The sequence below is a fragment of the Oncorhynchus kisutch genome, linkage group LG13 (assembly GCF_002021735.2).
Source record: "Oncorhynchus kisutch isolate 150728-3 linkage group LG13, Okis_V2, whole genome shotgun sequence".
Taxonomy (NCBI): domain Eukaryota; kingdom Metazoa; phylum Chordata; class Actinopteri; order Salmoniformes; family Salmonidae; genus Oncorhynchus; species Oncorhynchus kisutch.
Genome location: NC_034186.2, coordinates 37,492,119 through 37,517,508, shown reverse-complemented (window position 1 = coordinate 37,517,508; position 25,390 = coordinate 37,492,119). Strand labels below are relative to the sequence as shown.

The window sequence follows — 25,390 nt, the reverse complement described above, 5'->3', positions numbered from 1 at the left end:
GCAGGGAGAAGGAGAAAAGGGGAGGGTGGCAGGGAGGAAGAGAGAATGAGAAAAGAGAGGGTGGCAGGGAGAAAGAGAGAATGAGAAAAGGGAGGTTGGCAGGGAGAAAGAGAGAATGAGAAAAGGGAGTGTGGCAGGGAGAAAGAGAGAATGAGAAAAGGGAGGGTGGCAGGGAGAAAGAGAGAATGAGAAAAGGGAGGGTGGCAGGGAGAATGAGAAAAGGGAGGGTGGCAGGGAAGGAGAAAAAGGAGGGTGGCAGGGAGAAAGAGAGAATGAGAAAAGGGAGGGTGGCAGGGAGGAGAGAGAATGAGAAAAGGGAGGGTGGCAGGGAGAAGGAGGAAAGGGAGGGTGGCAGGGAGAGAAAGAGAGAATGAGAAAAGGGAGGTGGCAGGGAGAAAGAGAGTAGGAGAAAAGGGAGGGTGGCAGGGAGAAGAGAGAATAGGGGAGGGTGGCAGGGAGAAGAGAGAATGAGAAGGTGAGGGTGGCAGGGAGAAGGAGAAAAGGGAGGGTGGCAGGGAAGAAGGAGAAAATGGAGGGTGGCAGGGAGAAGAAGAAAGGAGGGTGGCAGGGAGAAAGAGAGAATGAGAAAAGGGAGGGTGGCAGGGAGAAGGAGAAAAGGAGGGTGGCAGGGAGAAGGAGAAATAAGGGAGGGTGGCAGGGAGAAGGAGAGAAAAGGGAGGGTGGCAGGGAGAAGGAGAAAAGGGAGGGTGGCAGGGAGAAGAGAAGAATGAGAAAAGAGAGGGGTGGCAGGGAGAAAGAGAGAATGAGAAAAGGGAGGGTGGCAGGGAGAAAGAGAGAATGAGAAAAGGGAGGGTGGCAGGGAGAAAGAGAGAATGAGAAAAGGGAGGGTGGCAGGGAGAAAGAGAGAATGAGAAAAGGGAGGGTGGCAGGGAGAATGAGAAAAGGGAGGGTGGCAGGGAGAATGAGAAAAGGGAGGGTGGCAGGGAGAAAGAGAGAATGAGAAAAGGAGGGTGGCAGGGAGGAAGAGAGAATGAGAAAAGGGAGGGTGGCACGGAGAATGAGAAAAGGGAGGGTGGCAGGGAGAATGAGAAAAGGAAGGGTGGCAGGGAGAAAGAGAGAATGAGAAAAGGGAGGGTGGCAGGGAGGAGAGAGAATGAGAAAAGGGAGGGTGGCAGGGAGAAGGAGAGAATGAGAAAAGGGAGGGTGGCAGGGAGAAAGAGAGAATGAGAAAGAAGGTTGTGGCATGGAGAAGGAGAAAGGGAGGGTGGCAGGGAGAAGGAGAAAAAGGGGGGTGGCATGGAGAAGGAGAAAAGGGAGGGTGGCAGGGAGAAGGAGAAAAGGGAGGGTGGCAGGGAGAAGGAGAAAAGGGGGGGTGGCAGGGAGAAGGAGAAAAGGGAGGGTGGCAGGGAGAAGGAGAAAAGGGAGGGTGGCAGGGAGAAGGAGAAAAGGGAGGGTGGCAGGGAGAAGGAGAAAAGGGAGGGTGGCAGGGAGAAGGAGAAAAGGGAGGGTGGCAGGGAGAAAGAGAGAATGAGAAAAGGGAGGGTGGCAGGGAGAAAGAGAGAATGAGAAAGGGAGGGTGGCAGGGAGAAAGAGAGAATGAGAAAAGGGAGGGTGGCAGGGAGAAAGAGAGAATGAGAAAGGGAGGGTGGCAGGGAGAAGAGAGAATGAGAAAAGGGAGGGTGGCAGGGAGAAGGAGAGAATGAGAAAAGGGAGGGTGGCAGGGAGAAGAGAGAATGAGAAAAGGGAGGGTGGCAGGGAGAAAGAGAGAATGAGAAAAGGGAGGTGGCAGGGAGAAAGAGAGAATGAGAAAAGAGAGGGTGGCAGGGAGAATGAGAAAAGGGAGGGTGGCAGGGAGAAAGAGAGATGAGAAAGGGAGGGTGGCAGGGAGAAAGAGAGAATGAGAAAAGGGAGGGTGGCAGGGAGAAAGAGAGAATGAGAAAGGGAGGGTGGCAGGGAGAAAGAGAGAATGAGAAAAGGGAGGGTGGCAGGGAGAAAGAGAGAATGAGAAAAGGGAGGGTGGCAGGGAGAATGAGAAAAGGGAGGGTGGCAGGGAGAAAGAGAGAATGAGAAAAAGGGAGGGTGGCAGGGAGAAGAGAGAATGAGAAAGGGAGGTGGCAGGGAGAAGAGAGAATGAGAAAGGGAGGGTGGCAGGGAGGAAGAGAGAATGAGAAAAGAGAGGGTGGCAGGGAGAAGGAGAAAAGGGAGGGTGGCAGGGAGAAAGAGAGAATGAGAAAAGGGAGGGTGGCAGGGAGAAAGAGAGAATGAGAAAAGGAGGGTGGCAGGGAGAAAGAGAGAATGAGAAAAGGGAGGGTGGCAGGGAGAAAGAGAGAATGAGAAAGGGTGGCAGGGAGAAAGAGAGAATGAGAAAAGGGAGGGTGGCAGGGAGAAAGAGAGAATGAGAAAAGGGAGGGTGGCAGGGAGAAAGAGAGAATGAGAAAAGGGAGGGTGGCAGGGAGAAGGAGAAAAGGGAGGGTGGCAGGGAGGAAGAGAGAATGAGAAAAGGGAGGGTGGCAGGGAGAAGGAGAAAAGGGAGGGTGGCAGGGAGAAGGAGAAAAGGGAGGGTGCAGGGAGGAAGAGAGAAGGAGAAAAGGGAGGGTGGCAGGGAGGAAGAGAGAATGAGAAAAGGGAGGGTGGCAAGGAAGAGAGAATGAGAAAAGAGAGGGTGGCAGGGAGAAGGAGAAAAGGGAGGGTGGCAGGGAGAAAGAGAGAATGAGAAAAGGGAGGGTGGCAGGGAGAAAGAGAGAATGAGAAAAGGGAGGGTGGCAGGGAGAAAGAGAGAATGAGAAAAGGGAGGGTGGCAGGGAGAAAGAGAGAATGAGAAAAGGGAGGGTGGCAGGGAGAAAGAGAGATGAAAAGGGAGGGTGGCAGGGAGAAGGAGAAAAGGGAGGGTGGCAGGGAGAAAGAGAGAATGAGAAAAGGGAGGGTGGCAGGGAGGAAGAGAGAATGAGAAAAGGAGGGTGGCAGGGAGAAGAGAAAAAGAGAGGGTGGCGGGAGAAAGAGAGAAGGAGAAAAGGGAGGGTGGCAGGGAGAAGAGAGAATGAGAAAAGGGAGGGTGGCAGGGAGAAAGGAGAATGAGAAAAGGGAGGGTGGCAGGGAGAAAGAGAGAATGAGAAAAGGGAGGGTGGCAGGGAGAAAAGAGAATGAGAAAAGGGAGGGTGGCAGGGAGAAAGAGAGAATGAGAAGAGGGAGGGTGGCAGGGAGAAAGAGAGAAAGAGAAAAGGGAGGGTGGCAGGGAGAAGGAGAAAAGGGAGGGTGGCAGGGAGGAAGAGAGAATGAGAAAAGGGAGGGTGGCAGGGAGAAGGAGAAAAGGGAGGGTGGCAGGGAGAAGGAGAAAAGGGAGGGTGGCAGGGAGGAAGAGAGAATGAGAAAAGGGAGGGTGGCAGGGAGAAGGAGAAAAGGGAGGGTGGCAGGGAGAAGGAGAAAAGGGAGGGTGGCAGGGAGAAGGAGAAAGGGAGGGTGGCAGGGAAAGGAAGAGAAAAGGAGGGTGGCAGGGAGAAGGAGAAAAAGGGGGGGGCAGGGAGAAGGAGAAAAGGAGGGTGGCAGGGAGAAGGAGAAAAGGAGGGTGGCAGGAAAGGAAAAAGGGAGGGTGGCAGGAGAAGGAGAAAAGGGAGGGTGGCAGGGAGAAGGAGAAAAGGAGGGTGGCAGGGAGAAGGAGAAAAGGAGGGTGGCAGGAGAAGGAGAAAAAGGGAGGGAGGAGAAGGAGAAAGGGAGGGTGGCAGGGAGGAAGAGAGAATGAGAAAAGGAGGGTGGCAGAGAAGGAGAGAAAGGGAGGGTGGCAGGGAGAAGGAGAGAATGAGAAAAGGGAGGGTGGCAGGGAGAAAGAGAGAATGAGAAAAGGGAGGGTGGCAGGGAGAAAGAGAGAATGAGAAAAGGGAGGTGGGGCAGGGAGGAAGAGAGAATGAGAAAAGGGAGGGTGGCAGGGAGAAGGAGAAAAGGGAGGGTGGCAGGGAGAAGGAGAAAGGGGAGGGTGGCAGGGAGAAAGAGAGAATGAGAAAAGGGAGGGTGGCAGGGAGGAAGAGAGAATGAGAAAAAGAGAGGGTGGCAGGGAGGAAAGAGAATGAGAAAAAGAGAGGGTGGCAGGGAGAAAGAGAGAATGAGAAAAGGGAGGGTGGCAGGGAGAAAGAGAGAATGAGAAAAGGGAGGGTGGCAGGTAGGAAGAGAGAATGAGAAAAGAGAGAGGGTGGCAGGGAGAAGNGAAAATGGAGGGTGGCAGGGAGGAAGAGAGAATGAGAAAAGGAGGGTGGCAGGGAGAAGGAGAGAGAGAAAAGGGAGGGTGGCAGAGAGAAGAGCGAATGAGAAAAGGAGGTGGCAGGGAGGAAAGAGAATGAGAAAAGGGAGGGTGGCAGGGAGGAAGAGAGAATGAGAAAAGGGAGGGTGGCAGGGAGAAGAGAGAATGAGAAAAGGAGGGTGGCAGGGAGGAAGAGAGAATGAGAAAAGAGAGGGTGGCAGGGAGAAGGAGAAAAGGGAGGGTGGCAGGGAGAAGGAGAAAGGGAGGGTGGCAGGGAGAAAGAGAGAATGAGAAAAGGGAGGGTGGCAGGGAGAAGGAGAAAAGGGAGGGTGGCAGGGAGAAGGAGAAAAGGGAGGGTGGCAGGGAGGAAGAGAGAATGAGAAAAGGGAAGGTGGCAAGGAAGAGAGAATGAGAAAAGGGAGGGTGGCAGGGAGAAAAGAGAATGAGAAAAGGGAGGGTGGCAGGGAAGGAAAGAGGAATGAGAAAAGGGAGGGGTGGCAGGGAGAAGAGAGAATGAGAAAAGGGAGGGTGGCAGGGAGAAAGAGAGAATGAGAAAAGGGAGGGTGGCAGGGAGAAAGAGAGAATGAGAAAAGGGAGGGTGGCAGGGAGAAGGAGAAAAGGGAGGGTGGCAGGAGAAAAGAGAGAATGAGAAAAGGAGGGTGGCAGGGAGAAGGAGAAAAGGAGGGTGGCAGGGAGGAAGAGGAGAATGAGAAAAGGGAAGGTGGCAAGGAAGAGAGAATGAGAAAAGAGAGGGTGGCAGGGAGAAAGAGAGAATGAGAAAAGGGAGGGTGGCAGGGAGAAGAGAAGAGAGAATGAGAAAGGGGAGGGTGGCAGGGAGAAAGAGAGAATGAGAAAAGGGAGGGTGGCAGGGAGAAAGAGAGAATGAGAAAAGGGAGGGTGGCAGGGAGAAAGAGAATGAGAAAAGGGAGGGTGGCAGGGAGAAAGAGAGAATGAGAAAAGGGGAGGGGGTGGCAGGGAAGAAAGAGAGAATGAGAAAAGGGAGGGTGGCAGGGAGAAAGAGAGAATGAGAAAAGGGAGGGTGGCAGGGAGAAAGAGAATGAGAAAAGGGAGGGTGGCAGGGGAGGAAGAGAGAATGAGGAAAAGGGAGGGTGGCAGGGAGAAGGAGAAAAGGGAGGGGTGGCAGGGAGAAGGAGAAAAGGAGGGTGGCAGGGAGAAAGAGAGAATGAGAAAAGGGAGGTGGCAGGGAGAAGGAGAAAAGGGGGGGTGGCAGGGAGAAGGAGAAAAGGGAGGGTGGCAGGGAGGAAGAGAGAATGAGAAAAGGGAAGGTGGCAAGGAAGAGAGAATGAGAAAAGAGAGGGTGGCAGGGAGAAAGAGAGAATGAGAAAAGGGAGGGTGGCAGGGAGAAAGAGAGAATGAGAAAAGGGAGGGTGGCAGGGAGAAAGAGAGAATGAGAAAAGGGAGGGTGGCAGGGAGAAAGAGAGAATGAGAAAAGGGAGGGTGGCAGGGGAAAGAGAGAATGAGAAAAGGAGGGTTGCCGGGAAAGAGAGAATGAGAAAAGGGAGGGTGGCAGGGAGAAAGAGAGAATGAGAAAAGGGAGGGTTGGCAGGGGAGAAGAGAGAATGAGAAAAGGGAGGGTGGCAGGGAGAAAGAGAGAATGAGAAAGGGAGGGTGGCAGGGAGAAGAGAGAATGAGAAAGGGAGGGTGGCAGGGAGAAAGAGAGAAGGAGAAAGGGAGGGTGGCAGGGAGAAGGAGAAAAGGGAGGGTGGCAGGGAGGAAGAGAGAAGGAGAAAAGGGAGGGTGGCAGGGAGGAAGAGAGAATGAGAAAAGGGAGGGTGGCAAGAGAGAGAGAATGAGAAAAGAGAGGGTGGCAGGGAGAAGGAGAAAAGGGAGGGTGGCAGGGAGGAAGAGAGAAGGAGAAAAGGGAGGGTGGCAGGGAGGAAGAGAGAATGAGAAAAGGGAGGGTGGCAGGGAGGAAAGAGAGAATGAGAAAAGGGAGGGTGGCAGGGAGAAAGAGAGAATGAGAAAAGGGAGGGTGGCAGGGAGAAAGAGAGAATGAGAAAAGGAGGGTGGCAGGGAGAAAGAGAGAATGAGAAAAGGGAGGGTGGCAGGAGAAGGAGAAAAGGGAGGGTGCAGGGAGAAAGAGAGAATGAGAAAAGGGAGGGTGGCAGGGAGAAGAGGAAAGGGAGGGTGGCAGGGAGGAAGAGAGAATGAGAAAAGGGAAGGTGGCAAGGAAGAGAGAATGAGAAAAGAGAGGGTGGCAGGGGAGAAAGAGAGAATGAGAAAAGGGAGGGTGGCAGGGAGAAGAGAGATGAGAAGAAAAGGGAGGGTGGCAGGGAGAAAGAGAGAATGAGAAAAGGGAGGGTGGCAGGGAGAAAGAGAGGAATGAGAAAAGGGAGGGTGGCAGGGAGAAAGAGAATGAGAAAAGGGAGGGTGGCAGGGAGAAAGACCGAGAATGAGAAAGGAGGGGTGGCAGGGAGAAAGAGAGAATGAGAAAGGGAGGGTGGCAGGGAGAAAGAGAGAGAATGAGAAAAGGGGAGGGTGGCAGGGAGAAAGAGAATGAGAAAAGGGAGGGTGGCAGGGAGGAAGAGAGAATGAGAAAAGGGAGGGTGGCAGGGGAGAAGGAGAAAAGGGAGGGTGGCAGGGAGAAGGAGAAGGGAGGGGGCAGGGAGAAAAGAGAGAATGAGAAAAGGGAGGGTGGCAGGGAGAAGGAGAAAAGGGAGGGTGGCAGGGAGAAGGAGAAGAAAGGGAGGGTGGCAGGGAGGAAGAGAGAATGAGAAAAGGGAAGGTGGCAAGGAAGAGAGAATGAGGAAAAGAGAGGGTGGCAGGGAGAAAGAGAGAATGAGAAAAGGGAGGGTGGCAGGGAGAAAGAGAGAATGAGAAAAGGGAGGGTGGCAGGGAGAAAGAGAGAATGAGAAAGGGAGGGTGGCAGGGAGAAAGAGAGAATGAGAAAAGGGAGGGTGGCAGGGAGAAAGAGAGAATGAGAAAAGGAGGGTGGCAGGGAGAAAGAGAGAATGAGAAAAGGGAGGGTGGCAGGGAGGAGAAAGAGAGAATGAGAAAAGGGAGGGTGGCAGGAGAAAGAGAGAATGAGAAAAGGGAGGGTGGCAGGGAGAAAGAGAGAATGAGAAAAGGGAGGGTGGCAGGGAGGAGAAGAGAGAATGAGAAAGGGAGGGTGGCAGGGAGAAAGAGAGAAGGGGAAAAGGGAGGGTGGCAGGGAGAAGGAGAAAAGGGAGGGTGGCAGGGAGAAGGAGAAAATGGAGGGTGGCAGGGAGAAGGAGAAAAGGGAGGGTGGCAGGGAGAAAGAGAGAATGAGAAAAGGGAGGGTGGCAGGGAGGAAGAGAGAAGGAGAAAAGGGAGGGTGGCAGGGAGAAGGAGAAAAGGGAGGGTGGCAGGGAGAAGGAGAAAAGGGAGGGTGGCAGGGAGGAAGAGAGAATGAGAAAAGAGAGGGTGGCAGGGAGAAAGAGAGAATGAGAAAGGGAAGGTGGCAGGGAGGAAGAGGAATGAGAAAAGGGAAGGTGGCAGGGAGAAAGAGAGAATGAGAAAATGGAGGGTGGCAGGGAGGAAGAGAGAATGAGAAAAGGGAGGGTGGCAGGGAGAAAGAGAGAATGAGAAAAGGGCAGGAAATGCTTTCTCTGTACAAATGAGCTTGTTCAAAAAGGCAAACATTTATTTTAGATTATTCAAATGAGAATAATCTTGTTTATCTGACCTCTAAATATCAGATTTTTTTAAATGATGCTCTGGCCAAACCACCTGTGTGTATTCTCTGTGGACACACTGAGCTAGGGGTGTATGAAGGGGGGGGGGGGGGGGGGTGATTAAGGAAGTAAAGGGTGATGCTACTCAGCAGGATAAGTAAGATGGACAGATTCTCTTCTCTTCCGAACCCCTCTAATAAGCGTCAGTAGAGGCTAAGTCTTTGTAATGAAGAGAGAGAGAGAGCGCGCGAGAGAGAGAGAGAGAGTGTGTGTGTGTGCTGTGGGGGACCGGTGGAACTGGAGAGGGGAGGAGTGGGAATCCGAGAGATTGTTTGTGATGGAAGAAAAAAACTCAGTACAGGCTCTTCACATCCTGGAAAACGTAATGTGATTGAGATGCCCTTGAGAAAATGCCCTCTCCTTCCCAATACTCTCTCCATTGTTGTTGTTCTCTGTCCTCCTCAATCAGTGTCCTCCTCATTATTTCACTTTCAAGAGGCAAAGTACATTATAATGTGCAGAGCTTGGGACAATTTCACAGAGCTTAGAGGTGCCTTCCAACCAAAAAACTAATTTAATATTCCCTTTCACCCTCTCTTCGTATATTGGTAAGGTAGGATACTTGAAATAGCATTATATATTGATTCCATGGAAACTTGCAGACTAGATATCACATTTCTTGCTGTATTGACTGAATCAGTTGTTGGGGAGGAGAAGTGTAGTATTACCCCTTTTTCCTTGATCATTAGCATGAATACGGTATGAGTAGTAGTGTATTCGCAGACATTTTTGTACCTGAGTATGTGCGTGGACCCCTGCTAACATTACGCATAGTGATAGGTGGGGTTAACAGGACAGGCAGGACCAATGAGAGCAGCTCCTTGTCCCTTTGATGCCAAGGGCTCAGGATAAAGCTTGTCAGTATTTACTCAGGCTACTGCATGTGTAACAACCCTTGTGGAGGGTACGAGCAGCTCCCTCGGTGAGAGACGTTTTCTCAGCTCCAGCATGTTATGTTAGCTCCATATCTTCCTGAGAGTGGACTGTATAGTACCGTCACGGGGGTATAAGAGATAGTGGGCAGGACTGAAGTGTGTGTGTGTGTGTGTGTGTTTCCATGTGTACATGGATAGCATAGAGAGGTGTGAAGAAGCAGTAAGGGGAACAGTTTGATACAGATTGGGAGCGACCCCCCCCCCCCCCCCCCCCGATATTTTTTTCCCATCTCCATGACAACAGGAGGCCAAATTCCAGCACGGTGAGCACAGGAACATTCTAGCTTGCCCAGGGTTATTTTAGGGAGGTCTCTGAATTTATTTTTACGTACCTCAGATTTATAATGGTGTATAACAGGGGATTGTTTTCTAAGGAGTCTTGTACTCCAGGAGAAGACCAGAGTTTAACCTGGGCCTGAAGTTGAATGTCTTTTGGTTCCGTTTTGATTAAAACATTGTCCCTTTTAAATATTCCATTCCAACAAAAACCGTCCAGAGTAGTGATGCTAGTCAGGCGGGCGGGTGCGGGCAGCGATCGGTTGAAGAGCATGCATTTTGTTCTACTAGCATTTAAGAGCAGTTGGAGGCCACGGAAGGAGTGTTATATGGCGTTGAAGATCGTTTTGGAGGATTGTTAAGTGTCCAAAGAAGAGCTAGATGTATACAGAGAAGTGTCGTCTGCGTAGAGGTGGATCAAAGAATCACCTACAGCATGAGCGACATCATTGATATATACAGAAAAAAGAGTCGGCCCGTAAATGTAACCTTGTGGCACTCCCATAGAGACTGCCAGAGGTCCGGACAACAGGCCCTCCAATTTAACACACTGAACTCTACCTGAGAAGTAGTTAGTGAACCAGATGAGGCAGTCATTAGAGAAACTAAGGCTTTTGAATCTGCTGATAAGATTACGGTGATTGACAGAGTCAAGCCTTGGCCAGGTCGATGAAGACGGCTGCACAGTACTGTCTTTTATTGATGGCGGTTACGATATCGTTTAGCGTGGCTGAGGTGCAGCTGTGACCAGCTCGGGAACCAGATTGCATAGTGGAGAAGGTATGGTGGGATTTGAAATGGTCGGTGATCTGTTTGTTCACTTGGCTTTCGAAGAATTTAGAAAGAAAGTGCAGGAAGGATATACAGTGGACGTCGTAAGATTACATACACCATCGCCAAATACATTTAAACTCAGTTTTTCACAATTCCTGACATTTAATCTTTGTAAAAATTCCCTGTCTTAGGTCAGTTAGGATCACCACTTTACTTTAAGAATGTGAAATGTCAGAACAATAGTAGAGTTATTTATTTGAGCTTTTATTTCTTTCATCACATTCCCAGTGGGTCAGAAGTTTACATACGCTCAATTAGTATTTGGTAGCATTGCCTTTTAAATTGTTTAACTTGGGTCAAACGTTTCGGGTAGCCTTCCACAAGCTTCCCACAATAAGTTGGGTGAATTTTGGCCTATTCCTCAGAGCTGGTGTAACTGTCAGGTTTGTAGGCCTCCTTGCTCGCACATGCTTTTTCAGTTCTGCCCACACATTTTCTATAGGATTGAGGTCAGGGTTTTGTGATGGCCACTCCAATACCTTGACTGTGTTGTCCTTAAGCCATTTTGCCACAACTTTGGAAGGATGCTTGGGGCCATTGTCCATTTGGAAGACCCATTTGCGACCAAGCTTTAACTGATGTCTTGAGATGATGCTTCAATATATCCACATAATTTTCCGTCCTTGTGACGCCATCTATTTTGTGACGTGCACCAGTTCCTCCCTCCTGCAGCAAAGAACGCCGACAACATGATGTTGCCACCCCCGTGCTTCAGGGTTGGTTTGGCCTCCTGCAAGCCTCTTCCCTTATTCCTGCAAACATAACGATGGTCATTATGGCCAAACAGTTCTATTTTTGTTTCATCAGACCAGAGGGCATTTCTACAAAAAGTACGATCTTTGTCCCCAAGTGCAGTTGCAACCGTAGTCTGGCTTTTTTATGGCGGTATTGGATAGGTGGCTTCTTCCTTGCTGAGCGGCCTTTCAGGTTATGTTGATATAGGACTTGTTTTACTGTGGATATAGATACTTTTGTACCTGCTTCCTCCAGCATCTTCACAAGATCCTTTGCTGTTGTTCTGGGATTCATTTGCACCTACGCGTCTCCTTCCTGAGTGGTATGACGGCTGCGTGGTCCCATGGTGTTTATAATTGCGTACTATTGTTTGTACAAATGAACGTGGTACCTTCAGGCGTTTGGAAATTGTTCCCAAGGATGAACCAGACTTGTGGAGGTCTACATTTTTTTCTGAGGTCTTGGCTGATTTTTTAAAAAGATTTTCCCATGATGTCAAGCAAAGAGGCACTGAGTTTGAAGGTAGGCCTTGAAATACATTTACAGGTACACCTCCAATTGACTCACATGATGTCAATTAGCCTATCAGAAGCTTCTATATCCATGACATTTTCTGGAATTTTCCAAGCTGTTTACAGGCACTGTCAACTTAGTGTATGTAAACTTCTGACCCACTGGAATTGCGATACAGTGAAATAATCTGTCTGTAAACAATTGTTGGAAAAATTACTTGTCATTCACAAAGTAGATGTCCTAACCGACTTGCCAAAACTATAGTTTGTTAACAACAAGAAACAAGTTTTAATGACTCCAACCTAAGTGTATGTAAAATTCTGACTTCAACTGTAGGTCCTTAACAGTTTGGGTCTAGTGTCTCCCCCTTTGAAGAGGGGGATGACCGCAGCCGCTTTCCAATCTTTAGGAATCTCAGACGATACGAGAGGTTGAACAGACTAGTAATAGGGGTTGCAACAATGGCGGCGGATAATTTTAGGAAGAGCGGGTCCAGGTTGTCTAGCCCAGCTAATTTATAGGGATCTGATTTTTGCACCTCTTTCAGAACATCAGCTGTCTAGATTTGGGTGATGGAGAAGCAGGAGGGGCTTGGGCAGGTTGCTGCGGGGCTTGCTGCAGAGCTGTTTGCCGGGGTTGGGGTAGCCAGGTGGAAAGCATGGCCAGCCGTAGAGAAATACTTTTAGAAATGTTCGATTATCGTGGATTTATCAGTGGTGACACTGTTTCCTAGTCTCAGTGCAGTGGGCATCTGGGAGGAGGTACTCTTATTCTCCATGGACTTTAGTGTCCCAATACTTTTTGGAATTAGTGCTGCAGGATGCACATTTCTGTTAGGAAAGCAAAGGCTAGCTTTTTCTAACTGACTGTGGGTATTGGTTCCTGACTTCCCTGAAAAGTTGCATATCGCCGGGACTATTCAATGCTAGTGCAGTACGCCACAGGGTGTTTTTGTGTTGGTCAAGTCTGGAGTGAACCAAGAGCTATATCTGTTCTTCGTTCTACATTTTCTGAAAGGGGCATGCTTATTTAAGATGGTGAGAAAAGCACTTTTATTAAAGAACAACCAGACATCCTCTACTGACGGGATGAGGTCAATATCCTTCCAGGATACCCGGCCAGGTCAATTAGAAAGGCTTGCTCACAGAAGTGTTTTAGGGAGCGTTTGACAGTGATGAGTGGTGGTCATTTGACCGCGGACCCATGGCGGACGCAGGCAATGAGGCAGTGATCGCTGAGATCCTGGTTGAAAACAGCGGAGGTGTATTTAGAGGGCAAGTTGGTCAGGATGATATCTATGAGCTTGCCCATGTTTACGGATTTGGGGTTGTACCTGGTAGGTTCCTTGATAATTTGTGTGAGATTGAGGGCATCTAGCTTAGATTGAAGGATGGCCGGGGTGTTTAGCATATCCCAATTTATGTCACGTAGCAGTACAAACTCTGACGATAGATAGGGGGCAATCAATTCACATATGGGGGGGGTCTAGAACAAGAAGCAACAGTGAGGGACTTATTTCTGGAGAGGTGGATCTTTAAAAGTAGAATCTCGAACTGTTTGGGCACAGACCTGGATAGTATGACAGAACTCTGCAGGCTATCTCTACAGTAGATTGCAATTCCACCCCCTGTTATAATTGGGGATGGAAGTTTCAGAATTTTTGGTGGCCTTCGTAAGCCAGGAGTCAGACACGGCTAGGACATCAGGGTTGGCGGTGTGTGCTAAAGCAGTGAATATAGCAACCTTAGGGAGGAGGCTTCTGATGTTAACATGCATGAACCCAAGGCTTTTATGGTTGCAGAAGTCAACAAATGAGAGCTCCTGGGGACACACAGCGCCTGGGTTAACCTCTAAATCACCAGAAGAACAGGGGAGGAGTAGGATGAGGGTACGGCTAAAGGCTATAAGAACTGGTTGTCTCGTGCTTTGGGAACAGAGAATAAAAGGAGCAGATTTCTGGGCGTGGTAGGATAGATTCAGGTCATAGTGTACAGACAAAGGAATGGTAGGGTGCGAGTACAGTGGGGGTAAACCTAGGCATTGAGCGACGATGAGAGAGGTTGCATCTCGAGAGATGCCAGTTAAGCTATCTGAGGCATGTTGATAGCGATGAAATGGCGGGTAAATGGCGATGAATGGGCAGAGAGGGTCAGTTAGCTACACACAGGGCCTGAGTTCGGGGCTGGGGCCGACAGATAAACAAAAGGAAGTACTGTGTTAATGAACAGTCCAGCAGGCATCAGCTGTGTAGCCGAGTGATCATAGGGTCCAATGAGCAGCAATAGATAAAACAGGGAGCCTTTCGGTAGTCAATTACTGCGCTAGGCGAGCGGGAGACACGGCATTCAGGAAGCTATTGGGCCGGGGCTAGCAGATGGATCATCACCAACATCCACGACGCAGAGGACGGTTGAGAGCACATCGGCCTATTTACGTCAGCAGACCAGTTGTGATGGATCGGAGGGGCTCCGTGTCGACAAAGGGTCCAGGCCAATTGGTAAGAGAGGTATTGTAGTTTGTGTACTTCGTTTGCTAGCCGGGAGATGGGCCTAGCTCGAGGCTAGCTCGAGGTTAACTGGTGCATGCTTCTGGACAACTGAATCATTGTCTGTAGACGCAAACCATTTTCGTGAACATAACCAATCTTTGTTAAACATAAATACCAAACTTGTTTTTGCAGTTAGCTTTTAACAGCTAGGACTGCTATTTTTTTTGTCCCGGTCTGCTTGAAAGAGCCGCTAACCGAGGTAAGCTGCTAACAAAGTTAGTGCCAGATGAGTTTTCCAATGGAGCCCTCTGTCTGGAAAGGTAAATGAACGGTTCCAGCTGTATCTACTACGCTTTGTTTCGGGGGGGGGGGTTGTACCCAATAAACTGTGCATAGCTGTTTGAACTGTTTTTGTCTTGTTGTAATGTGCTGCCTGCCTGTATTTCCTTAAACTGGTGCATGCTTCTGGACAAGGGTGTTAGCCACAATAGCAACTCGGTAGCAGCTAGCTACCTGCGAAGATCAGGTGTAATGGTCCAGAGCTTGCAGCAGGAATCCGGTGATGTAGTAGAAAAAAAGCAGTCTGACATGCTCAGGGCTGATATTGCGCTGTGTAGACTGGCAGGTATTATTATCCAGGCTATCTGGGCTAAAGCGGCTGGTGTCCGAGCTAAAGGTAAATACTGCTAGCAGTGGCTAACAATGACTAAATAGCTAGTAGCTAATTAGCTGGCTAGCTTCTGATGGCTAGCTGCTGATGGAGGTTCCAGTTGTAAGGTCTAGGAAATAGCAGATCCCTACCACATTGGGTGAGGCGGGTTGCAGGAAGGTATATTTAATTTGAAAATTGAAAAATTTGCTAGCTAGCATGTGTACACTCAATGCAATGCAATGCACAGCGCTACTTGCATGTGCATTGTCTGGGTTTAGATTCAACATAGCTAACTATTTCTTAGCAAGACAATTTGTTTATCAACTACAGTCTGTGTTGTGAGAGGCTGGTTTTGGTTGAGGAAATGTCAGCTAGCTAGCAGTGTTTGTGCTGAAACTGACATCTGGCTGCACATGTAAGATAAAAGCTTTCTAGCTGAGGTATCATGCCGGAGTAGCTAGATGAGCAATGCCCATTGCATGTATCATAAGTTAGCAGCATGGCAGTTTCTCAAAGTTTGGTGTTAATTATGAACTTTACTTAGTTAGCTAGCAAACTATGCTTTATGGAAGAATGTAGCTAGCTATGATATATTGACAACATTGAATTGTGATTGGTGCACGATCTATACAGCTATGGTACAGTTTCATTGGCTTGTAGCTACTAGATGGCTAGCTAACTAGCAATAATAGCAGTCAAGGATGTTTATCTTATTTGTTTATGCTTTGATTTATTTTACACAGGTGACATCAGCCATATGTAAAAATCGTTCCATAGCAAAATATACCTACATATCTAGCTTCCTTTGCTTGTAGCTTGCTTCTAGATGCGGTTAGTGATGGGCTAGTAACCAAAATGTTGCTGGTTTGAATACCCGAGCCAACAAGGTGAAAATCTGTCTGTGCCCTTGAGCAAGGTACTTAAACATAATTTGCTCCAGTGGTGCCGTACTACTATAGCTGACCCTGTAAAACAATGCTTTTCACTGCACCTATGTAGTACTTGACAATACGCCATTTTTCTTTTTACTGGTGTTAGCTAGCTACTATTGCTGTGCAACAGCAAGAGGTTGATGGGCCCAGTTTTTAGAACTCTGAGATTCGCCTGAAAAGATGCAACAAAAAGGCAGCACATAGTTGGTTCTTAATGGACTGAAATGTGCATGTGAGAGCGATTTTTTTAAAAATTATTCATTTGAATCAAAACTGTTGCACTTAAACGTATTCAGTCCAAATGGATCCAAGTCTAATTGTCATTTTATGGACGCTGTAGTCTCGTTTTAATCCAACGTCTAGAATTTGAGCTAGGTTTGGGCAACAAATTGTATGACGACCCTAATGCTAGCGACCCTGTCAAAAATCTGGTATAGTGGCTTTCGGGAACGGCCAGACGGATCATGACGAGGCAGGGATCTGTTGCAAATTTACATTGACATTGGTGTCATATTGGCTTAGATATGACCGTAGGGAGATTTGAATTTAACCTTGCGCTTCAATCAATCCCTAATATAGTCGTACCGACCAGCGCAACTATAATCCAAATGGGTCAAAAATAAATATGTCTGCAACAAGATGTTCTCATATTGACCGAATGAGAGCATTGACCACTGATGTACTGTGTAGCTGACGTACCATCACACACGCACACATCACACCTTCCCAGAGAGATAGGACACATCCAGGACCTGAGAGAAGCAGGCATCAGTTAATAAGATCTGTGTAGATCATTTGTCAGCAGATGTCGTTTTCTTATGAGCTTTTAACACTTGCCACTCACGTGTTGTATTTGATTGAGTCACCATAGAACCGTGGGTGTGCAACCAGTTGGGTGGGAGAGGGAAAAGTAGGTTGTAAGTGTGATGTGTTTTCTCCTTTCATATTTCTATATGGCTTTTCATTATTTTGAGTCAAACACAGTTATTCAGTTTAAGATAAAAGCAAGTATGTTTTGTAAGAACATTGTGGTATTGTGTAATCTTCAACTGCAATGTCCAAGAAGACACGAGACAGTAGGATATCCGTGTGTGTGTGTTATGTTGCAGTAGGTGCATACACTGCATTACCTTTGCCTGTTCGACTATCCTCTTTCTCTTCATCTCTCTCTTCTCTGCCCCTGTGTGTCTGTGCATGTGATTGTGTGTGTGCATGCACATGTGTGTGTCATTTGTGTGCATTGGTGTAAGGTACTTAAGTAAACAATACTTTAAAGTATTTTGGGGGGGTATCTGTACTTTACTTTACTATTCTTATTTTTTTTTACAACTTTTACTTCCCTACATTCCTAAAGAAAATAACATACTTTTTACTCCATACATTTTCCCTGACACCCAAAAGTACTCGTTACATTTAGAATGCTTAGCAGGTCAGCGAAATTGAGAAATTCACACACTTATCACGAGAACATCCCTGGTCATCTCTACTGCCTCTGATCTGGCGGTGTCACGTCTACCCCCGCTCCTCCCCTCCGGTGTTCGACGTTGCCGGTATACTGACCACTGGTCCTGCTATCCATCATTATGCACACCTGGATGTCATCATCAGGCACACCTGGACTCCATTACCTCCCCTATATCTGACACGCCATTCGGTTCTTTCCCCAGTCAGTATTGTTTGTGTTTCATGTCTATACGCCACTCGTGTTTGTTATATTGTTCAGTGTTCCAATTATTATTAAACTCACCACCTGCACTTGCTTTCTGACTCCCAGGGTATACTTTACAGAATACTGACTCCAACAATGGAAGCAGCAGCAACACAGAATGTCTACCAGACGGTCGACGAGCAGGGATATCTTCTACGTCAACATCATGACCAGCTGGCACAACTGAAAATGGCTATGGAAGAGGTTCTTCGCAGTGTGCAATGTCTCGAACATACCCGGGAAGTGTTGACGTCAACTAGCGCAGGGTACTCTACAGCCAGTCAACCCAGCGAGCCAGCACAACATCCCATTCAGCAATGCGCTCAGGTCAGCAATGCCCGTTTGTCCCTCCTGGATAAATATGACGGTACACAATCTAAATGTTGTGGCTTCCTACTTCAGTGCTCCCTCTACTTTACACACCAGATGGGAGCCCCCACCACCAAGAGGTCCAAGGTTGCCACGGTTATTTCTCTGCTTACTGGGCGGGCGTTGGAATGGGCCATGGCAGTCTGGGAGAGGCGTTGGAATGGGCCACGGCCATCTGGACCTCCTGCGCAAGATGGAACTGGCCTGTCGAGACGACAACCTCTCCTTGGACGCACTCATTGTGATGGCCATCCATCTGGATAACCTACTCCGGGAGCGTCGGTACTCTCATCGCTTCTCTCCCTCCCTCAGTGAACACTCTGGATCAGAGCCTGAACCCATGGAGGTCTGTATTGTGGTCAAGGAGAACACCAGCTCCAGCGGTGTCCAGCACTTCCCAATCCAGGATCCACAAGAGCAGAGCGACGGTCACATGATCTTCTACCTCCTGGGGCAGAAGTGAGTATTCCATCTTCATCACTTTCTGCTAAACTCTTTTTCACACTAGTTGACTGTCCCTTGTGTACTGTGTCTACAACATTATTGGATTCTGGTGCCGTGGGGAACTTTATTGACCAGACCCTTGCCTCCTCTCAACATCATCTCATACCCGTTCTCCTCTCCTTTCCCGGTTCAAGCCCTCGATAGTCAGCCATTAGGATCCGGAACCATCACACACATCTCCCAACCACTCACTCTCACCGTGGATTTCATTCATTAAGAGAACATCCCCTTCATTACCAGTTCACAAGATCATCCTGCCCTCCTCTGCCTCCATTGGCTTCAATGCCATAACCCCACCATCTCATGGTTGAGGATGAGAATCACAGACTGTCACCCAAATGCCAGAGGACCTGCTTCCCCATCCCCTGATGTTCCACGTCGGTTGAGAGTCCTATGGTTGCCCTTCAGTCCAACATCCCGGAGGTATACCAGGACCCGTGGGAGGTATTTTCCAAGATGCTTGCCACCTGTCTTTCTCCTCATCGTCCCTGGTACTGTGCCATCACTTTCACGCAGACGCATCTACCCTCTGTCGGTGGCTGAGACCCAAGCCATGGAGGATTACACCCAAGAGGCTCTCCAACAAGGTTTCATCCGCACATCCACTTCCCCTGGGTCGGCTGGATTCTTCATGGCCAAGGAGGATGGAGGGTTACGTCCATGTATCGATTACAGAGGACTCAATTAAATCACCACAAAGTACCATTACCGCCAAGAAACCATTCGTCATCCTCACCGACAATCGGAACCCAGAGTACATACAGATAACGAGGAGGCTGAATCTGCGCCAAGCAAGGTGGGCCCTTTTCTTCACAAGGTTAGACTTCACGCTGACTTATCGCCCAGATTTTTAAAAACACCAAGGCCGATGCCCTGTCCCGTCTCTACAATTCAGGAGAGGGTCCTGTCCCGACTCGTAGCTCCTGTGGTCTGGGTCGTAGATGTGGACATTCGCCAGGCTCTGGAGAGGGACCGCGCACCCACTAACTGTTCTCCCGAGTGCATCTACATTCCCATGGCGATAAGGGATCAGCTGCTGACCTAGGCGCACACAGCTGTCGTCGCTGGACATCCAGGTATTTTTCGCCCTACCCAATCCATCTCTGAGGAAGTACTGGTGGCCCACCTTGGTGCAGGACATCACTCGTTACGTCAACTCTGGTTCCGTATGTGCCCAAACCAATCCCCTCAGAACACTCCAGCAGGGAAACTCCTTCCTGTGCCTCAGCGTCCCTGGTCCCATCTATCCATTGACTTTGTTACTGATCTCCCCTCCTCTGTTGGTTTCACCACCATTTTGGTGGTAGTGGATAGATTTTTAAAATCCTGTCGTATAATCCCTATTTCTGGTCTTCATACTGCTCTCCAGGTCGCTGAGGCACTATTCCAGCAGGTCTTCCCGCATTATGGCCTTCCAGGGGACATCTTCTCCGACCGTGGCCCACAATTCACATCTCGGATATGGAGAGCCTTTATGGAGATGCTCGGGGTCACGCCCAGCTTCAGTTCAACGGGAGGGTGGACAGGATGAACCAGGAGGTTCTTGAGGAGTCACTGTCTGGACTGGCAGGGAGATTGGGCTCGATTCCTTCCATGGGCAAAGTTTGCCCAGAACTCGCTACGTCACTCCGCCACTGGGTTGACCCCCTTCCACTCGGTTTTCAGCCGGGCCTGGCTTCGTGGACCCTGAGCCAAACTGAAGCTCTTGCGGTTGATGAGTGGTTCAGGTGTGAAATGTGGAGTGATGCTCACGAGACTCCAGCGCCCCGTCCACTGTCAAAAGGAGCAGGCAGACCGCCACCACAGTGAGATGCCCGTGTACCACTCTGGGGATTGTGTCTGGCTTTCTACCAGGAACCTTCCATTGCATCACAGTGCTAGAGGCATCACTACAGACCCTGGTTCGTTCCCAGGCTGTATCACAACCGGAAGTGATCAGGAGTACCATAGAGCGGCGCACAATTGGCCCAGCCTCGTCCGAGTTTGGGGAGGGTTTGGCCGGAGGGGCTTTACTTGGCTCATCGCGCTCTAGCAACTTCTTGTGGCGGGCCAGGTGCCTGCAGGCTCACCTCGGTCGTCAGGTGAACAGTGTTTCCTCAGACACATTGGTGTGGCTGGCTTCCGGGTTAAGCAGGCGTGTGTTAAGAAGCGCGGTTTGGCGGGTCATGTTTCTGAGGATTTGCTTAATATAAGGAATTTGAAATGATTTATACCTTTTTTCTTTTGATACTTAAGTATATTTTAGCAATTACATTTACTTTTGATACCTAAGTATATTTAAAACCATATACTTTAAGACTTTTACTCAAGTAGTATTTTACTGGGTGACTCACTTTTACCTGAGTCATTTCTGTTAAGGTATCTTTTACTTTTACTCAAGTATGAGAATTGGGTACTTTTTCCACCACTGTGTGTGCATACGTGTCTTGTACTGTATGTGTGTGTGTGTCACAGGAGACAGAGGAAGGCCATCGCCCATAATTGGGTTCAATGTCTTGCTCTGCTGAGCTTTGATTGTTGCTTTGTTTTGTTTCCGCTCAAGGAATACCGGCTCATGACTTGTGAAGGGCAGGACCCCATTTACATAAGCCATTTGTCGGACTAACACACAGAATGGAAGGGGCCACTCTCATTTGCATGAGCTCCATATCCCTCTCCCGTTTTCTGGCAGTACATAGATGCATTTAAAGCTTTTTGAGAGAGCATCAGCCTTTATCATCCCGCTGAATGAATATAATCATTACTGCTGCTCAGGCCTAGAGGTTTCAGCAGGTGCTATGAGCTTGCAGTAAATGGCCGGTATGAATGTTAACACAACAGTTTGTAGTGTAGCCACTAGCCAAGTCACAATTGGATTTATTCAAACCAAGCTAATCAATGATCCTCCTTATCTTTCTTGTGCTAAAAGTAGGCATGTGCATGATAGAGCATCAATGCCAGTTAGCACATATTCAAATATTTTATTTCAAGGCAGTGACCATTTTAATTCGCTATTTGGTTGGTTCTCACAATATCATTATATTATTCCAATTTAACATATGACTGATTTTGTCATTCATTTGAACAATCATCTCTCTCTGTTTGAGTTGAGAAACCATAATAACCATCCTATAGTTTAGCCAGATGATAACACTGAATCCAGAGAGGGTTGGCAGAGATCTAATTCCATAGGAGTTGTTACAACCCTTTACACTCGTACCTGTATATGGGTTGAAAATTGAAGACCTGGGCACTAATAGGTGCCTAAATTGGAATGTAGTGGCTGTACAGTAACATGCTATACAGCGCTTCACAGCTTTTACTTCAGATTATTTGGTGGTTAGAGCGTTGGACTTGTAACCGTAAGGTTGCAAGATCGAATCCCCGAGCTGACAAGGTAAAAATGTGTTGTTCTTCCCCTGAACAAGGCAGTTAACCCACTGTTCCTAGGCCATCATTGAAAATAAGAATTTGTTCTTAACTGACTTGCCTAGTTAAATAAAGGTCAAATTAAAATAGCTCTGTATGGGTTTTGACTGACAGCGGTTCTTGACTTGAGCACCGCGTGCAACAAGAAGTTGCCACCATCCCTCCCACTAATTTGGCAACTTTTGTCATTTTTTTGTTGTCTGAATGAGAGAAATGCTGTAAATGAAGATGACTCGGTGCATTTTGAAAGATGAGATGTTGAGGATTATAATACATACCGCTTTTATGTCATACAAGCAAGCCGAAAACCTGTTCAGATGTGCACTTAAAATGTCCAAATCATAAAACGCATGTCATATAGTGTCAACGTTTATGATCACTATGTTTGATGTATATTTACAAGAGGACATGTCGTCATACCATGCGTTGTTCTGAACAGAATGAGCCTGTTTTTGTTTGTTTGTTTGAAGAAAATTTGCTGTGGCACATGCACCTGAATGCACTCATGTCTCCTTTCTATGTGCACCAGAATTACGATATTTTTCTCTGATACACTAAGATCGTGTTTTATAACTTAGCTAGTCATGTTGGCAATACAACACGCTTTAAAATCATGCCCACCTGACCCAGATTGTGATTTATAATGGGCTGTTTTTGGATTTTTCGTAAACGACTGTAATTGTGTGGCGGCAGGGATGCAGGGTTGTGTTCCAAATTAAACCAATTCAAGTGTGCTTGCTCTAGTTCCTCAATGGCACAACCTTACAGTTGACTCTTCTTTGAGTTATAAAAGTGCATTGAAATTACTTGGGATATGTGCACACTTTGGAGAGGTGTGTGGCCACTTGGAGACACAAACCCCTGTTATGTTTTATGTTGCACCTGCCTGACATTTTCCAGGAATAGTCTTATCATGTTACTGAATGTATCCAGAGTATTTTCAGATTACGTTATCAACAAATGCGGCGAAAAGTACAGTAAATGTCAGGCACAAACAGTGTAATGTTTGGTTTCAGTCTTGTCAGGTGAACTGTTGTGTTTGTTCTAATAATTTTTTTGCTTGTTTTGCATGGGTGGAGTTGGTGAGTTGGTGACATCACCAGGCGGTAAATTAGTTAATAAACCAATAACAAAGAGTTCCAAACCGCTCTGCCAATAAGTTTTCAGTTTTCCCCTCCCCACTCAGGCCACTCCCAGATTCTTGCTTGAGAATAATTTTGCTGACATTTCTTATGTAAAACTATTACAGTAAGGTGCTTAATTGTTACCCATACATTATTTGATATAAAAATTAAAAAATAAACTGCATTGGGCCTTGAAGCTTTAGCACATTTTATGCCCCTGTATTTAAGCAGTCTATCTGGTTAAGAGCATCTGCCTACTGCCTAATGATGAAAAATATAATCCTAATGTCATAGAAGCCCAAGAGAGACTCCACAGCTATTCTAGCCCAGTCTGGATCGATATAGACTGGTGTTAGTCTATAGGTGGAAAGCTAACTATAACCTCATGGCTGTACTCCTGTGGCTCAATCCATTAACCATGACTTTGCTCATCTCTCTGTTCCCAGCGTGACCAATAGACTACTATCCAGTTCAAACACACCAGAGACAACCGTCTTACAGCAGCCCGCAGGCACGACCTTCAATTACAGATAATTCCCTGCATCTCTCTCTCTTTCAAGTAAGGGGTGCTCCATTGCCTCCTTGTCAATATAAACACATGAGGGGTGTTTCCTTATCTGCAAGGATGTTGAGAGTAGTTTTGCTCAGCAGTTTTCAGATGTTTAATCCGCTGTAACGGTTGACAGTTGTTGTGACATCATATCGCTATTTAATTTGTCTGACTGATGCCGTTAGTCATTTGTCTTATTTCACTGTAAAGCCTCCAACCCTGCTCAATATGCCTTAGCTAGCCCGTATGTTCCACCCCCCACACACGCGGTGACCGCACCTGGCTTAAATGGTGCCTCTAGAGACAAAACCTCTCATCGCCACTCAATGCCTAGGCTTAGCTCCACTGTACTCACATCCTACCATACCCTTGTCTGTACATTATGTCTTTAATCTATTCTTCTGCACCCAGAAACCTGCTCCTCTTACTCTCTGTTCCGAAAGCACTAGATAACCAGTTCTTTTAGCCTTTAGCCGTACTCTTATCCTACTCCTCCTCTGTTTCTCTGGTGATGTGAAGGTTAACCCCAGCCCTGTATCCCCCAGCATCACTCCCACTCCCTAGGCACTCTTATTTGTGGACTTCTGTAACCGTTAAAGCATTGGTTTCATGCATGTTAACATTAGAAGCCTCTTCTCTAAGTTTGTTTTATTCACTGCTTTAGCACACTCCACCAACCCGGATGTCCTAGCCGTGTCTGAATCCTGGCTTAGGAAGGCCACCAAAAATCCTGAAATTTCCATCCCTAACTATAACATTTTCTGACAAGATAGAACTGCCAAAGGGGGCGGAGTTGCAAGAGAGCCTGCAGAGTTCTGTCATACTATCCAGGTCTGTGCCCAAACAATTTGAGCTTCTACTTTTAAAAATCCACCATTCCAGAAACAAGTCTCTCACCATTGCCGCTTGTTATAGACCCCCCTCGGCCCCCAGTTGTGCCCTGGACATCATATGTGAATTGATCGCCCCCCATCCATCTTCAGAGTTTGTACTGTTAGGTGACCTAAACTGGGACATGCTTAACCGATTGTTGCCCACCCGACTAGCATCACTACTCTGGACGGTTCTGACCTAGAATATGTGGACAACTACAAATACTTAGGTGTCTGGTTAGACTGTAACTCTCCTTCCAGACTTGCATTAAGCATCTCCAATCCAAAATGTAATTTAGAATCGGCTTCCTATTTCGCAACAAAGCCTCCTTCACTCATTCCGCCAAACTTACCCTCGTAAAACTGACTCCTACCGATCCTTGACTTTTTTATTTTTTTTATTTTTTATTTCACCTTTATTTAACCAGGTAGGCTAGTTGAGAACAAGTTCTCATTTGCAACTGTGACCTGGCCAAGATAAAGCATAGCAGTGTGAACAGACAACACAGAGTTACACATGGAGTAAACAATTAACAAGTCAATACACAGTAGAGAAAAAAGGGGAGTCTATATACATTGTGTGCAAAAGGCATGAGGAGGTAGGCGAATAATTACAATTTTGCAGATTAACACTGGAGTGATAAATGATCAGATGGTCATGTACAGGTAGAGATATTGGTGTGCAAAAGAGCAGAAAAGTAAATAAATAAAAACAGTATGGGGATGAGGTAGGTAAAAATGGGTGGGCTATTTACTGATAGACTATGTACAGCTGCAGCGATCGGTTAGCTGCTCAGATAGCAAATGTTTGAAGTTGGTGAGGGAGATAAAAGTCTCCAACTTCAGCGATTTTTGCAATTCGTTCCAGTCACAGGCAGCAGAGAACTGGAACGAAAGGCGGCCAAATGAGGTGTTGGCTTTAGGGATGATCAGTGAGATACACCTGCTGGAGCGCGTGCTACGGATGGGTGTTGCCATCGTGACCAGTGAACTGAGATAAGGCGGAGCTTTACCTAGCATGGACTTGTAGATGACCTGGAGCCAGTGGGTCTGGTGACGAATATGTAGCGAGGGCCAGCCGACTAGAGCATACAAGTCGCAGTGGTGGGTGGTATAAGGTGCTTTAGTGACAAAACGGATGGCACTGTGATAAACTGCATCCAGTTTGCTGAGTAGAGTGTTGGAAGCAATTTTGTAGATGACATCGCCGAAGTCGAGGATCGGTAGGATAGACAGTTTTACTAGGGTAAGTTTGGCAGCGTGAGTGAAGGAGGCTTTGTTGCGGAATAGAAAGCCGACTCTTGATTTGATTTTCGATTGGAGATGTTTGATATGAGTCTGGAAGGAGAGTTTACAGTCTAGCCAGACACCTAGGTACTTAAAGATGTCCACATATTCAAGGTCGGAACCATCCAGGGTGGTGATGCTGGTCAGGCGTGCGGGTGCAGGCAGCGAACGGTTGAAAAGCATGCATTTGGTTTTACTAGCGTTTAAGAGCAGTTGGAGGCCACGGAAGGAGTGTTGTATGGCATTGAAGCTCGTTTGGAGGTTAGATAGCACAGTGTCCAAGGACGGGCCGGAAGTA

The 25,390-nt window shown here is 47.6% G+C and overlaps 1 protein-coding gene across 1 annotated transcript in view; it reads left to right on the top strand.

The window, feature by feature from the left end:
- Positions 1–25,390, top strand: part of yjefn3 (YjeF N-terminal domain containing 3) — a 90,512-nt gene that overhangs the window by 11,561 nt on the left and 53,561 nt on the right. The window lies entirely within an intron of this gene.